Source organism: Rissa tridactyla, chromosome 1, assembly GCF_028500815.1.
Source record: "Rissa tridactyla isolate bRisTri1 chromosome 1, bRisTri1.patW.cur.20221130, whole genome shotgun sequence".
In the NCBI taxonomy this organism is placed as follows: Eukaryota; Metazoa; Chordata; class Aves; order Charadriiformes; family Laridae; genus Rissa; species Rissa tridactyla.
The window spans coordinates 209,789,215-209,806,244 of record NC_071466.1 but is presented as its reverse complement, the minus strand read 5'-3'; positions in this window follow the sequence as shown (position 1 = coordinate 209,806,244).

Here is a 17,030-nt window from a genome sequence, read left to right as displayed (position 1 = left end):
GAGAAAATCACATGATTCTTCTTGCAAACAGTTTGCTAACAGTAGTCAGACTGCTTTAGACCAATGCTTAAAAATGCTTACAAAACCAAGTCAAGGTTTCATACATGGAAGTGTAGCAATGCTATAAGTTAAATACATGTTGTTATTCTTCTGCTTCCCCTGGAAGTCTTTGTCTGTTTAGTCTATTTAGCTTATATGCCCTTGAGGAGGAGTTGTCCGTATATGGTGTTTAGAACAATGACATTTAATCCAACTGTATTACTGTGCATAGTTTTAACTATAGGAATGGTCTCAGAGAGGCCATTTGCAAATCCATTTGCAGAATGCTAAGCATGAGCAGAAACGTTTATGGGACTTGGGCCTCCAAATACCTGAAAAGGCAATGGAAAATGAGCAAAATGTGGAATGGCTGTACTGAGGTTAGCTGGGAGTTGGTTCTCTGTTCAAGAAAGGATGAAAACACTTTTCATAATGAAAAAAACCTCAAACAGGTCTATCTTGAATTGCTAGTGATATGAATGCTTACTAAGTCAGAGGTTCAGGGTTCTACGGAATCGTATGAAGGTTTTTGAACCTGTTTGCTTTTCACGGCATTCAAGCACATAACAAGGGGCTGTTGAGCACCACTATCAATATGCAGTTTAAGGTAAATACCATTAGGATCTAAACACAAGACTTTTTGATTAACACACAGGCTGAGACATCTTTGAAAATGGAGTTTGCACAGGGTACATCACCATTTTTTACTTTATTTTCATATACAGTCACTGGTTAGTCATAGAAACTTAACCCAATGTTATTTTCCACTTGCTTATGTTTAACTCAGCTGTTATACTCAAAAAGTTTTGCTGCTGAAACAAAGGTGATTCTGAAACACAGCTTTTACAGGAAAGTTGTTCTGTCTTTGATTTCTGACAGTTGGCTATACATAGATGTATAACAGAAATCATTCGTTTTAAGAAAGAGTTCCTTATAATTTTGGGAAGATAAGCTTCCATTTAAGTCAGAATTCTGATCTTGTGCATTTTCTCATTTCCTTCCATAAAATCCCTTGATAAGCCTTTATCAGGAGAGGTGTCACTGATGTGGTTGTGAGCTGGGCAGAAGGCACTGCAAACCATGAGTGATTAGACCAGGAGGTGAGAAGCATGGCACTGCTGGTAACACAGCACTTGCTTGTAGAGATTGTTTGGTGTGTGTCAGAGGTGAAAACAAATGCTGTGCTGAGAAATATAAACCAGATTTCCTTTTGTTGGCCTGAGGATAGGAAGCGGAGAGGAGAAGAGAGAGGGGCAATACTGTAAATTGAGGCTGAAGTGCATTTTCCACAATAAGACTACTATATGAGCTAGTACAAGCCCCCTGAGGGTGAAATTCACTCTTCTGTACTGGGATAACACATGACTGGGGTTGAATTTAAAATATCTTTTGAAGACTTTAGGGCAGTTACCGCTCTGTTCATATAATCCACTGGCTAGTAGCCCTTGCTTCCCTCTCTGTGTCTGATTTACAGTGCTGAATCCCCATGTGTTTGATGGCCACCAGTCAAATTAGCAGATTCAGCACATTAAGAACTAGAAAAAAATATGCTCTGTAGCTTGAGCAAAATACTGCATATTTGTTGAGATGTCAAAAATCCATATCCTTTGCAGATAGTGAAGTAGGGCTGGTGCAAAGCTTGTTTTCTCGGCAAACTATATTAGCATTTTCAAAGACTGAAAAATTAATGGAAAAAGCACAACTAGAAAACCTAGTAATACAAAAGCAGAGCAAGAGGGAGAAGTGAAAGAAACTTTTATCATTCCTTAATGTAATGCATTGAACTCTGTCTCTTGCAGTAGAAACCCCCCACTAGAACCAGTTGTATGGGCTCAGTGTGACAGACAGAAGAATTTGGTCTAATAGTTATTTTTTCTGTCTATTTTTTCATTGTAGTGAGCCATTAGAAACACATTTTTCCTTTAAAAAAAATATAAATAAAGATTGCTTTAATAGTGAACTTTATGTATTCTTTCCCAACATTGCTGTGTTAAAACAAATTGTGTGGTAAGGACAGTTTCTGTGGCCACCTCTTGAGTAAACATAGCAATTTTACTTAGTTTTTACAACACCTCCATGGCCTTGATTCTGAAAGCATAAATGACAATTCTTAACAGCACTATAGATTTCAATGAGGATATATTAATCAACTTGAATAAGAAGACTTGGTTTAAGACTTGGTTTTCCTTCCACTGCTTCCCTAGCAGTTATAATTCATAACCTGTTCTCCCTGTGAAAGGCTAATGGATGTTTTGAATTCCTTTAACACCAAACCCACAATTTAAAGAATAAATGCTAGTGGGTGAAATGATTCTTAATGCTTCCTTCCTCCTCCCAAGGTGCCAACATACCTTTACGTAGATGGTCACCTAATGTCTTTATTTCTTTGTTTTCTTGTTTTATCTCTTCTCCTCAGTTGTGTAGCCTGCGATCCTCTTGGCATTTCTCTTAAATTTATTATGTAATTGAAGGGAAGGTCTCCTGCTTTATAGCTCCTGTCTGCCCTCCCCTTCTTTTTTTCAAAGACAGCTCAATTCCAGAATGCAGGTGTGTGGGTTTTATTTGCCTTATCTCCATTTTCACAGTAAGATTAATGATAAAGCCACTCAGTGAGGTTTTCCAGGTAGGAAAGTAGTTGCTAAAAGGGAATGACAAATATTTTAAATTCATTGCCTTATTATTTAATGTCACAATACTATTCAACTGTGTCAGCTGACATCAAGACATTATTGTTCTAGAAGATGTATGTGTGCTTCAGTGATGTGAAAGTATCTTTTGTCAGAGTGAATCACCTCTGTTTTAAACTAAACTGTACAAGGTCTTTCTACTCTGATACAAATGAAAGTGTTGCTAAAGAATAATGTTAACTGATTTGTATTACTGCTTTATTTCTCATCCCACAAAGACCTTTTTTCTGTACATATGCTCTATTGTTCTGATCTATGTTTTAGTAGTTTCATATGTATTCTGGATTTAAAAAAAAAAAAAAGGCAAAAAAATGGTTATATAAACCACACGAAATCAAGATAGTTCTCCCCCGAAGAGGCTAAAGATGTTATAGGATCAGGTTCTTTGTTTTCTTCCAGTCCAAGTTTTAGGCTTGTTTCCCTTCCCTCCACCCCTGTGCCTCCCCCAGTCACCCTTTTTTTTTTTTAATATAGTGATTAATCTTCAAATAGAGATATCCAGATAGTACATCCAGACAACTAGATCTATGAATCTGCAGGGCACCCTCACGGTAAACGTGAAGTAGGTTCATCCATCAGAGGTAGGTCCAGCCTAAAGGAAGCTGGGTATGTCATTTCCTGCAGAAGTGATCTAACCTTGTCTTGCTAAGAAGGGAGACAAAGCTATTATTACCTTTTTCTCCATGTCTGGTTGTGAGAGAAATTAAGTTGCTGCTGTACTTTCCTTTGAGCCCAGTGCTGTTGATGCAGAATGGATTTACTCTGTGCACAGTTATTTGTTTGAACAGCTTGGGAAATCCGTTTGTAAGATCGAGTATCTGAGCAGTTACACAGAATTTTCAGCTACACACTAGTGCACTTTAGTAAGTTAAGTTGTTCTGGGGAAGGAAAGAGGACTTTTTCTCAAATGATTTAAATACAATATTTTTCCCAAGGCACTTTCCACCTTTGAAGGTGTAAGCTGTGTCCACTCTTCTCAGTAGTCTGGCGATCACTTAAATGACAACATGAAGCTCCTTTACTGCTGACATTCAGCTAATGAGTATCCCCAATTTAATGAAGTTCCCATAACTTCTGCAGTGCCAGTGGGAGTTTTCTATGACAGAATTCTGAAATGTTTTTGCATGTGTGTGGCAGTGTTTCAGAAATCTAATTTAATATCACAACCACCACCACCACCACCTAAGTTCTAGAGTATATTTTTTATTTCTTAAAATTTAAATTTAAAAATGACGAGTGTGCTGCTACTATAGAATGCTGTAGAATTTCTAGTGCACTGGAATCTGCATAAATGAAGTTAAACTTTCTGTTTAACATCTTGTTCATAGGTGCCCACTAATTTGGCTTTTTATTCATACTTTAACTCATAATTTATCCAGCATACTTGTAATACTAATCCCATATACTTAGAGGTTGTTCTGAATAAGAGGAATGATTTTCAGAAACAGATGTCTTGGGACTACTAAAAGAATGTAAAGAAACCTAATTTACCATGTATTTATTTCATATTTGCTGAAAAATGTGTGTGCTTTAAATTAGATATCAAAATTCACAGAATTTTCTGAGGAAATTTTCAAATTTGTTTTGATTCTATTTTGTGTTAAAAACATCTAAGTTATGCATTTGCGATACCTGGGATATTTTCATTCTATTTCCTTTTACTACCTCCTTTTAAACAGTAATTGGAACTTTTGAAAGGTTAACAATAGTAGACACTAAAAACTGTTTTAGGGATTAAAATATCAATTAGAGATGGATATGTAATAATTGAAAACAGCTTCTCAGGTGGTGAATGAATCCTGTTTCTCCTTTGCATCCCTTAAGGATTTGCTGGCAAACTTATCTCTGACTAATGTAGCCTTTTCCTAATGGGTATTTTATGGCCTAGGCAAGCCATCATGGTAATTAGCTTTACAATTTAAGGCTGAAAGAAGTATATTGTTTTTGTGAGAAGCCCAAGAACCAAAATAATTGGATTAAAAACAAGGTGATTTTCAAACACTGAGTTATGCTAAATACTGTGCTGTGAGAATGATACCGGACTCATTCTAACTACCCAGAGAGAATTAAAACTGAGAACCTTACTCTCTGTGATGTTGATTATTTGGAGCTGGGGAATCCAGTTGAAAGGATATAGCTGCAATTTAATGCGATTAGGCTGCCATATCAAGTCATTGGATAATTGTAGACCTTGCAAGACACTGCTCTTATGGTGTTGATATGCACTGGCCTCTGGGAGCACTGATTGAAGAGGGATGATGAGAGTAAAATAGATTCAGATAAAATTAGAGACAACTGGGGCAAATAGACGTGGATTTTCTCATTTTAACACAAAAGAAACCTAGCTTAGGTGAAATGGAATCTGGCTGTAATATGCTGAAAAGCTACTTATCACAAGTCCCTCTGGTATATGCAACAAACATATGGAACAAGGTCGAGGCTTAACCAGTCTACTCAAGTTCTTATGACAGATTCATTATTTTCTACATTAAAGAAAGAGAATGTCAAGATCAAAAGCTCAGTTCTGATTAGCTGGCAAATGTGCAGTACTGTAGTACAGAGCATGCATTCATGTATAACTACTTTGCCGTATTCGGAAATCAATTTGTTTCATTCCTGTTGAGGAAGTACTATAGTATCATTTCACAAGAATGAAAGGCCTCAGTTAATTGCTGGTCATATGATTCTGAACTCTTGTTCATCACCCAAACCTCCCACAAAGCATATGTCGACTCCACTGCTGCAATTCTGTTTTATTCAGAGATTACAGCAATTTTGATTCACAGATACTATCTCCATGCATACCATTTATCTAGGGATGGAACAATCCAAAGTTAATCAAAATAGATGATTACTTTTCTTATTGACAGTTTTGATAGTGTCAATACAAGCCATTGATATTGCTACATACGCACAGCGCTAGTTGAATGAATGGAAGCTGTGCTTCTGAAGTAAAAGCAGATTTAATTTGGGTCATTATTTATAATTGAAACTTTAGTTATTTATGCAACACTGTAAAAAGCAATATTATACAGTCCAAGGGATTTAACTTGCCTAAGTGTTATTAAGGATCTGTGTCCAAGTCATTAACGTGTTTTATTTATGTCACACATGATGAGTCACCTACAGTCAATTAATGGTGACGAATCTAGATTAATGATATCTTACAAACAGCTCAAGAACAAAATTACATTCTTATGATAATTAGAAACTGTATCTTGATACTTTTACCTTTTCCAGATCATTACATCATTACTAAGAAAATTGTGAAGTGTAAATAGACCCCTGGCAGCACCTGAATTAAACACTTGTTTAATTCAAACTAGTAAGGATTGGAAGTTTCATTTTATTATTTCACCTCAAAATAAAAGTCAAGATTTTATTCTTATTTGCATTTAGACATGGTGCCTCCTGTCATTTGCACTGCAGTAAAGGCTATATTAGTTGGCAATGAGGTATATTGTATTAAATTTTCTAATATGAAAATATTCCTCCTAAGGCGAACACTTTGTATGTAAGGGCTGTAGGAAATTCTTACTTTATGTTGATCTAGATGTGCAGACAGTAAAAATGGGAAATTCAGCCTATTGCAGATGACTGTAGAGCAAGATAGTATTTTGTATGTTTTATTCTTTACAGGCACGAACACATAAACATACATGTCCACCCGGAAACTTCTAAATAATAAATAAATAAATAAATAAATAAATAAAGTTGTTATGCCTGGAACTGCAACTTTCTAAAAGTTGCCAGCCGTAGCTAGTGATCATGGATTTCTGTCAGAGCATGCATCAACAGCCTGTACAAAACCAGAACTGCAGTTCACCGTCTTATCAGAAGCAGTCTCAACTAAAATAATCAAAACTTAGCCCTATGAACAATACTCTAAATTGCTGATGAATACAAGCTGGGAGACTAAAAAGGGAAGGGTCTTTCAATAGTTTCCATATTTTTCTATGAACTTTCTGTATTTCTTTGATGGACATAGGGTGACCCTTTAGTCACTGATTAGAACTCTTAATTGGTTTTAAGCTTTTCAATTTTTTTAATTAATAGTAATCTTCTTTTGGGTTATCTTTCTACCCAGCATCTTTTTCGGCTTTTATTGGATCCTAAATGTCAGGTTTGAATTCTTTGTTTTTAAAAAAAATATCTGCATGGAATTTCTCAGTCTGCTCAGAAATTTTTTACTGTACACAAGTTCTTGACCCATTAAAATTCTTGAGACTGACTGTAAACACAAGGCTTATGAATAGATTCATAATAAAATTTGGAGAATAGGGAAAATATTTTGTTTTGTATTGAGCCTGTTCATAATGTATTCCATGGAAAATCTGTTTCTCCAAAAGACATTCATGAGAATTTACTTAGAACTAGAAAAATTGATATTGTACACTGTGATTTCATTTTGTAAGGAATTTCGTTGTCTCACTCCATAATATTTTGTGGGTTTAATGTTTTTTTTTAATTTTTGGACATTGTTCTGCCTATGTAGAACAGATGGTTAGTTTTACTTTTGCATCAGTTGTTTTTTATGATATCACTTTTACACTTGAAACCCTTCATCTCAGTACTCTGAAGCTGTTTCTATCTCAGCATATTAAATGTGAAGAGATTATTCTCTAGTCCTGAGTCCACCCATGTTACTAAAATATCTCATTGTCCTAAGGTACTTGACTGTAAATTACCAGCTAGGAATAATGCATTACTTTGTTACCTTCTGAGCTCTCCCCAGGAAACATCTGGGACAAAGCTAACTGGTCCATGTCAAAATTTTAAAAATTTAACAGTATGAATGATGAAGTTTCTTGGTGCTTGGAAATGTTGCTTAGTACCATTTAATTTAGCTATATAGTTCTAGCCTTAGAGAGAGTAAGTGTACTGCATTTCAGGGGTCTGCAAAAGGTGTTTAGGAAAAACAAATTCTTAAATGCTTTGAGTAGTCTACATACATGAAACTCCTGTGAGAAAAGAGCTTACACTTCCCTTCATGGGTTCACTTATCACAACATTTTGCAAACTTGTGTATCAGGTTAATTATCTGGAATTTTTCCAATTCTCAAATTCCTTAATTTTTTATGAACTTAACTATATATAGTACATTCACTCCATTTAGAATCAATTGCTTGGCTATGGATCTGTAGGAATTCTTGTGGTTCTTACATGTTTTTCAAACATTTTCTTTGATTTTCCTCCCAAAGTTGGGAGTACTGTCTTCATTTTTCAATTTTGATCTTTGAATATAAAACCTCAAAGCTAAGCTTGGTCAAATCTGAAGGGTTTCTTCTGTGTTTGCCTCAGATCTATGATTCTCAAATTGTTTTATTGCAGGTTAGAAATCAGATCTGTTTTGTGTGAAAGTATATCCTACCACAGAACAAGAGGGTGTTTAGATTTCATACTGTTTTAAATATTTTCTGCTTTATGGAAAAAAAGCAGTGACATGAATTTTTCATGATACGTATTTAGAGATCAAAATCGTATTTTTGTAGACACTCCTCCAAAGCCCAGATATGAACACTTAAAAGGAACTTTTAACAAATAAAGTTTTTGCAATTGCTTCACAAAATATTAATTTTATTTTTTAAATTTTAAGCAGTGTTTTTATTCTCTTCTCTTTATTTGTGACACATATAAACATCTGTAAAAGAGCTGGTATTAAATTCTTCCCTGTTTGAAGCCAAATACAAAAGTGCTCAGTAAGACTGAGCTTTACTCTATATCTTACCAAACTTCAAAAAGCTACCTTATGACTTTAAAATAAGTTCCTATAATTATTTGTGTTATTCTGTTCCTCTTCACTCTTGCTGCAAGGGAAGATGTAAGGGGAACTCCGTTTACATATGACTGTACACAGTAGAACATCAACAGTAAAAGTTATTGAGGTTAACTTAAAAAATAAAATAAAAAAAAATACACTTCGTTATAGCAGTACCTGTCTAGAATAGTTAATAAGTTAATAGAAGTATTATTCAGATGCAACTAGTATCTAAATTATTTTTTTTAAAAAGGAGTTTATTATATACAACCAATAATGTTTACAAATTTTTGTCTTCGGTTCAGAAGATATACTACATTAATATGCAAAAAAGGTTTGTAAGATGTAAGTATGCTTTTCTATGAAAGGGGAAAGAAGAATAAACCTGGTGTTTCTTATGAGCTCTTCTAAAACAATTAAGATTTAGTTTCTAACTCCAAAGTCACATTTCTTAATTCTGACTTTACAAAGCTGAATTGTTGTTCATCATTTTATTGTTATTGCTTTTTTATGTTTTGCAGTGAACTGGCATTGCCAATAACTTAAATTTAGAATGGATACAAATAAAGTGTCTCATGACAACATATATTAAATCTAAATATATAGTAAATATAAATAGTACTTAATAAGAAAGTAAATTGTGTTTCAGTTTCACACTATGTTCACGGCTTAAAGATATCTTGGTAATGAATGAAGAGATGTTTCACATATTCTCATGTGCCCACTTTAGCTCACTGACTTTGGGTATCCATGGAGAGGACCCTGAGGAGTCAAGACTGTCATAAACTCTGAGAATCCTCTCCAAACAGAATAGAGAGTAAACTAAAGTCTCACAAGGTCAGCAAGCACAACGTGGACACATTCAAAATTATTAGTAGTCTTTTAGAATATTTAATCAAAATTAACTCCAGGGTGAAGTTAAAAGATTAATGTACTTACTGAGTCCTTAATGCCATGTTTCATAGTAAAGTAAGTGGTGATGTCAAAAGACCTTTGCATTCTCCCTGGGCTTTAACGGATTTCTTCCAAGAAGATCTATTCTTCCAACAGATCTCTGATGAAGTAGTACCAAAATCAGATGCACAGAATAACGATTCCTGTGTCTGACATTCAGAATGCAGCATGAAGGTGGTGACTGTTTTTTTACTTTCCTGTTCTGTTACAGGTTAATATATATGTTATCTCAAAATATATGTATTACCCCCAAACTTGCACATTTCTGCTGTTATGTTTAATTTTTGCTGATCAGAATACTGACACTGATATGATTCAGTAGCTTGACAAAGGTCAGTATCATCTGCCTCTGCTGTCTAGGCTATAGGGTTAATTGCTCGTACAATGACAGTGATGATATTTCCTTTCCTTTTATTCCCGTATCCCACCTAACTGTTGAGTTATTTGGTCTGGAAGTCATGGGTTAAATTTGGCTTCTCAAGCTTGATGAATCTGGAAGAATACTAATCCAAAGGGAGTTATTGGGCATTGTAAATCACAAATACCTTGAGGAAGAGAAATGTGTCAAATTTGGAGCAAACATGAGTTACGGCACAATTGTCTTCATAAAATCAAGTCCTCTTGAGTATATTTTCCTATGTTATTTCAGTGTAAAAGCAACAATATCCACTTCTAATCTGAAATGCATGTTGCTGTGTTTCAGTTTTATTGCTATTTTCACCCACCAATAGGGAAAAAACGAAATTTTGTTAGGGTCAAGAAATGAGAAAATTACGTTTGAATTGAAATTAATAGCCTATATCCATACCAAAGCTTAGATGTATGATTCAAACATATATATAGTTGTTTTCAGCATAACTGTAATCTAGCTGTATCTTGTTGGTATCTGCTGTAAAAATGCAGTTTACAGGCATAGAATCATAGAATTGTTAGGGTTGGAAGGGACCTTAAAGATCATCTAGTTCCAACCCCCCTGCCATGGGCAGGGACACCTCCCACTAGATCAGGTTGCTCAGAGCCCCGTCCAGCCTGGCCTTAAAAACTTCCAGGGATGGGGCTTCCACCACCTCTCTGGGCAACCTGTTCCAGTGTCTCACCACCCTCATGGTGAAGAACTTCTTCCTAACGTCCAGTCTGAATCGTCCCATCTCTAGTTTTAATCCATTCCCTCTAGTCCTACCATTACCCGACATCCTAAATAAGTCCCTCACCATCTTTCTTGTAGGCCCCCTTAAGATACTGGTAGGCCACTATAAGGTCTCCTCAGAGCTTTCTTTTCTCCAGACTGAACAACCCTAAGTCTCTCAGTTTGTCCTCATAGGAAAGGTGCTCCAGCCCTCTGGTCATCCTCGTGGCCCTTCTCTGGACATGTTCCAGCATGTCCATATCTTTCTTGTAGTAGAGGCTCCAGAATTGGATGCAGTACTCCAGGTGGGGTCTCACAAGAGTGGAGCAGAGGGGGAGAATCACCTCCCCCGACCTGCTGGCCACGCTTCTCCTGATGCAGCCCAGGATACGATTGGCTTTCTGGGCTGCTAGTGCACACTGACGGCTCATGTTGAGCCTCTCGTCCACCAGCACCCCCAAGTCCTTTTATTCAGGGCTGCTCCCAGGCCAGTCACTGCCCAGCCTATATCGGTGCTTGGGGTTGCCCTGACCCAGATGGAGGACCTTGCACTTGGTCTTATTGAACTTCATGAGGTTGACACGGGCCCACCTATCCAGCCTGTCAAGGTCCTTCTGGATGGCATCCCTTCCCTCCAGCATGTCAGTCTCCCCACACAGCTTGGTGTCGTCAGCAAACTTGCTGAGGGTGCACTCTATGCCACTGTCCATGTCACTGACAAAGATGTTAAACAAGACCGGTCCCAGTACGGATCCTTGAGGGACTCCACTTGTCACTGGCCTCCACTTGGACATGGACCCATTGACAGTCACTCTTTGGGTGTGGCTGTCAAGACAGTTCTTTATCCACTGAATTGTCAGTCCATCAAACCCATATTTTATCAGCTTGGAGACCAGGATGTCATGCGCGATAGTGTCAAACATGGCCTGAACTAAATCATAAATCTGCTACACGAATTTACATGTGTGCTGAACCCTATACTGCTGAATGAGATTTTTTACCTCAATTTGCTACATTAAAGCTGTCTCAAATGTGCTAGATGTACTGATTTCATGCTCCTCGGTTGCATTATTAGGATCCGCCTCCCCAACTGGATTATGTACTAGGTAAGAAAATATAGAAGAAAAATAATCAGATTCTCTTCCACTCACTTTCCACAAGAAGAAGGTCATATCTATTAATGCCTGTGATATTTAGGAGCAACAAGTGTATTTTTCTTGTTTTAACTAAAATTTCCTTCACTGTAGGTAGCATGGGGTGTGGATGAACGTGGAGGTATTGCTGTTTGGGTTGGCTCCATTATATCTATGTTAAAAAGTTACAAGGTAGAGCCATAAAGCGTTTAGCTAAATATTTAACATAGCTTCCCCTACCAAAGCATGCAATGGTCACCTAAAAATGTTGCATTCACAGCATTCATGTAATTTTGGAAAAGTGTATTCCCTTAAACCATTACGGCAGGTTACGAACTCATTTTTCATGAATGTAAGCTTTTCTTTTTTTTTTTAAGCCAGTCATTTCTCCATCCATCATCCCCAGAAAGCGAAATAAAAGGCATAAAAAATGTTATCAAGTGTAAAAAGAGAGAATCTCGGTCCCCTGCATGTACAGGGCACATGTAAAGCACACATGTAAACAGACAAACATGAATCATAACTGATATTTTTATCCATACAATAAAGACAAGGTGGTAGTGACTGTTAGTTCCATTTTGAATAAGGATTCACTAAACTTACATACAGGACAGAAAAAGAGCCATTGTGACTATCCAATCCCTCTTTCTTTTCAGTATTCAGTAACCGTTTCTGCTGCTCTGATTTTTCTTTCTTTAAAAAATAAAAGACTTTCAAAGATACCATCTAAACTCATTCTTTTTTTTTTCTTTTTTTCCCCATGTATTTGCCCTGTTGCCAACATCATTCTGTTAATTAACTTTCATCAACCTTTTTTAGATCTCTTCTCTAAACTTAAGCACTGAATAAGAGAACTGTCCACAGAAAACTTAGGAGTGAGCTGACTGAAACAAAAGCTTGAAATTGTTTTCAGTAATGAATTTCACACTGGAGTTTTCAACTGAGGAGATTTAAAGCACATTTTTATTATCCCTTGTTTAAGTTGTGTTACTTAGATATAGTGCAATGTCTCGGTTTAGCAGCTGTTGTTTACACCTGAAGCTATTGTAAAAATCTAGGATCTCATCGGTTTGGGTGGGTTTTTTTTCCCATCATTTTCTTAATTTTTTTCTTGTGACAAATGAGGACTTTATAAATTAACTCAGCTGGTGCACATTTGACCCCAATTTTTGAATGTATTCCCTGGGTCAAGTACTTTTGTGTGTGAGAATAGAGTCATTCTTTCCACCCTGAGGCAATCAGAGTACTCATGCTTTTAACTTACCATCAACACTTTTTTAATCATAAATATTTTTCTACAAGTTTCATCTAAACAAACAAATGTAATCCTAAAAAGAATTAAAGGCAATTACAGTTTATTTTCTAGCTTCTGCTTACCCATATTAAACTATTTTACTGAATAATAAATTAAAAATAAAAGTCTGTTACTTTGGAATGGCTGGTATGTGGGTGTTTCAACATATTTAAGTGAAAAGTTATTTTTCTCTGAAAAATCCAACAAATTTTATCTTCTGATTTTTGTGTAAGTCTAAGAATGATATTATTATATCTGTACATGATTGTCTCTCTCTCCCTCATTTTGTCTTATCAGTTCCTTCCGTTGCCGGGAGTTTTGCTTCTACAACCTAAGTGCCAACATATGGTTGCATTCTGTAACATGAACTCATAGCTAAATCTATGAAGTTCATTCTTTAGTCTCCACCTTTGGGACATCAGTAGGTGGTAATCTTAGCAACCTGGATGTGATATCACCATTGTGGCATTTTCATTGACACAGCTCTGCTACAGAGACCCCTTGCCCCCAAGTATAATTCCTGAAAAATTAGCCTCTCATTACAAAACATTAAATCTCTTGTCACTCAACCCTGGAGCTTGATGGAAGTCTTGGATATGCGGTGGGGGTAAAAAGCTCCCCTAAGGATTAAACTTGGCACTTTCCTGCTTGGTGATATGGGCTCTGGATGGGTGGTCCCCCTGGATCCCCTTTCAATAACAGGTTCACAGCAAGCAGACAGCAGCTATAGAGAGGATTGGAAAGCTTTAATTCAGCAACCCCAAAATTTTATGAGTTTTGAAGTGCCAACTATATTATTCTTATGCTTTGTTACATTGGCAAGGGGAAAGGTTTGCCTTTGATGAGAGAGTAGTTTCTTATTTATTGTCATAAAATATCTTCCAAAAGCTTCCCTCCTGGGTGGTTTGCCTTTCCTTGATTTAACTTTTTAGTGAATGTTTGAGTCGCCCCTTCTTTCCTTCTTATGGTGATTTAGGTTTGGTGAAATCTAAACAATGTGTTTCATATTTCTTATTTGCCAAGAGAGACTTTCAGGGCAAGGCTGAAAGAAAGCAGTGCTTTTGGTTAACATCTCCCATGAAAGAAATATATCTAGAATAATTGTCCTGGGAAAAGCAAGCCAAAGAAATTTTCTCAGCTGTAGACTGACTGAAGAGCTCAAAGATGTGATACATGGGTTACCTTATCTGAATACTGAATAACATCAACCTGTATATGTCAGCTTTGATATTCATGCAAATTGTTATCACATTTAGGTAAAGAAGAATGTTCCTCTAGGAATGTAAATGTTAAATATCTTCCCACTCCCTAACAAACACTAGTGGTTAGGGTTGAATACTAAGAAGGAATCACGTGTAGTGATTATGTTTATATAAATTCCTTCTGGAATTAAAAATTTATAAAATAACTTTAATAAATATTTTTGTCTATGTTTTTAAAAACTAAACAGTTGAGTAATAAGAATAATCAGTGATCACTAACATAGAAGTTAGCAGAGAGAAGAGACAACACATACAGTGCTTGGTTCACGGTATCATCAGGAGATGATAATTTAGGACAGCATTTCTAAACATTGCTCAAGGATTTTTCAGAAAGCTTAGTCAAAGTCATTGCTATCTCATAACTTGAAATACACCAAACATTTTGTTAAGTGAATGAATGACTGATAAAAAATAAGACTTGTATTTTTGCTTTTGAATGGTAAATTTTAATGACAGTTTAACAAATCTGCCCTGCCATTTTAAAATCTGTTTTTACAGGCATATTTTATTTCAACTACGTGTTAAGTATGCAATAAATCACCAGAGAAAATGGAAAGCAAGAAGAACCCCAGTTTAAGTCAAGTAATCAGAGGATTCAATAACTAAATGACAGTGCCATTTCTGGATTAACTTTGACTAAGTGCTAGTATTTAGATACATCATTTGTAAGAATTAAAAAATAGAAGTTTATTCACTTCAAAGAACATAAATAACCTGCTGAGCTACCTTCACTATAGGTTGTTTATACTGCTTTCTGGAGTTGAAGGGCACTCTTCATCTTCTCCTTATTTGTGGTTTAAATTAGAAGGTCATACAGCACATGGTAAAAAAAAAAAAAAAAAAAAAAGAAAAGAAAAAAACCACACACCACTCCACCCCCTATATTTCTGGTTTCTGTTGCCTATTGGACAGCCTAGTTTGAAATAGTGCTTGGAAGAGATTCATTCCCTTGAGGTATAATGATCATTTTTCAAGTACAACCGCTGTTCATTCTCTCTGGAGGTGCTTTGATTCACTTTCAGTCTATCAGCTAAATATGTAAGGTACCTTTTTAAAGTATGTATCAGTGAAATTCTTCTCCTGGCTTTTCACCTACTAATTGCAAGCAGGGAGCTAGTTCTCCTTTTTCAAACAAAGCCACAATTTTTAAATCTTCCCTCAGTTTAACTATGGTTGTAGAGCCATAGACTGCATAAATTGTGATCATGATAATGTGAAGCTTTCATCTTAGCTGGAAATAACATCTGTCTGCTGCAACATCTTTGAAATCTTGATTGATAAAGGATTTAGATCTGGTTTTAATTATTGTCTTATGTACTTGGCAAAGGTTAATATTTTGCATGGGGAAAAAGATCAGGCCATAATTCCTGGATTTAAGGCAAGGACTCCAGAATTTTGCTTGACTATGCCTTCCAATGCTAAAGAAAACATACATTTTTGAAATGAAGAAATTTACTGTTTTTTTGAGAAATATGCAAGTTTTTTTTCATGGTTTATTCAGTTTATAAACAGAAAGTTTATTAGCTCTACGTAATTGGGGACAAAAAAGTAATTCTGTATACATTTGTACAGTAAATCAAGTTTTTAAATTAAAACGAAAATCCCAGATCAGTAAATATAATATAACTTTTCTGTTTGGTGTTTCAAATTCATTAATGACTTATTTGACCTAAAGTTAAGGGAATTATACTAGCTCTGATTTGGCCACATTTTTCTGATAAACTGAATTTGATCACACCCAATCGTACACCAAACCAAAGAAGTTTGCAAACTCTATTCTTTTTTCTTCAACTGCTGCCAATTATACAAAACAGATAATTAAATCTTACTGTGACATATTTTAGGACATGACAAGCATCACAAGATAGATATGTTTTTATTTCAACTTTCAACATGTCTTCAGTATTATTTTTTTCATACGAGTATTTTTTTGCCAGCTGGATATATAATCAAATACCAGTATATGGCCTGGATGCATCTTGCATGACATTAGTATTTTTAAGAAATAACAAACTTTAAAGTTTCTAAAACAGAAATGGAGTTTTCATATCATCATAGAGTCACATATTGAGTTCATTTTGCTATACAAAATGTACAATTTTTTAGGGTTTTTTTAAGTTTATGAGAATCATGTCCCATGTTTTTAAAATTTTTCTTAAATTCTTATGTCTCAGAGGACTGATAAAGTGACTAATGTTGAATTCATAGGTTTCTGCTTTTATATTCCAATCAATCTCTCTCAATACTCAAAAGTTATTGTCCAGATTATGTCACTATCATATCCCAGGAACAATGCAGCATAAATACTGAAGTATTTTTTCTTCTGTAAAGATGATCTGTCCTGGTTTGAAGACAGGAATTTTGAGAGCTCAGTGTGATCAAATCGAAATCATCATGCAATTACTTCTGTAAAAAGATTAATTACTACAATGTGGAGTGGATGGAAGAACTACTTCATACACTATGTAGTGTATAACATGATGTCTTTATCCCAAATCTTCAAACTGACTTCTGCACGCTACTGGTATTAATCAGAGACTATAGACTATTTTCAGATGATTACAGTAGGTGTGTTTGTGATCTACTGGTTAAAGACATGTGTATATACTAATGTCAGTTGATTCTGAAGATTGAAAAAACTCTTTTAGTCAGCAAATATCTAAAAAAAAATTTTTCAGAGGCTTTTCTGAATCTTCGGAATATATGAAGTTTACACACTCTGGAAATTATCCAGTCTTTGTGGTGTTGAAGATTGGGTTGATAGTCTTTGGTTTCCA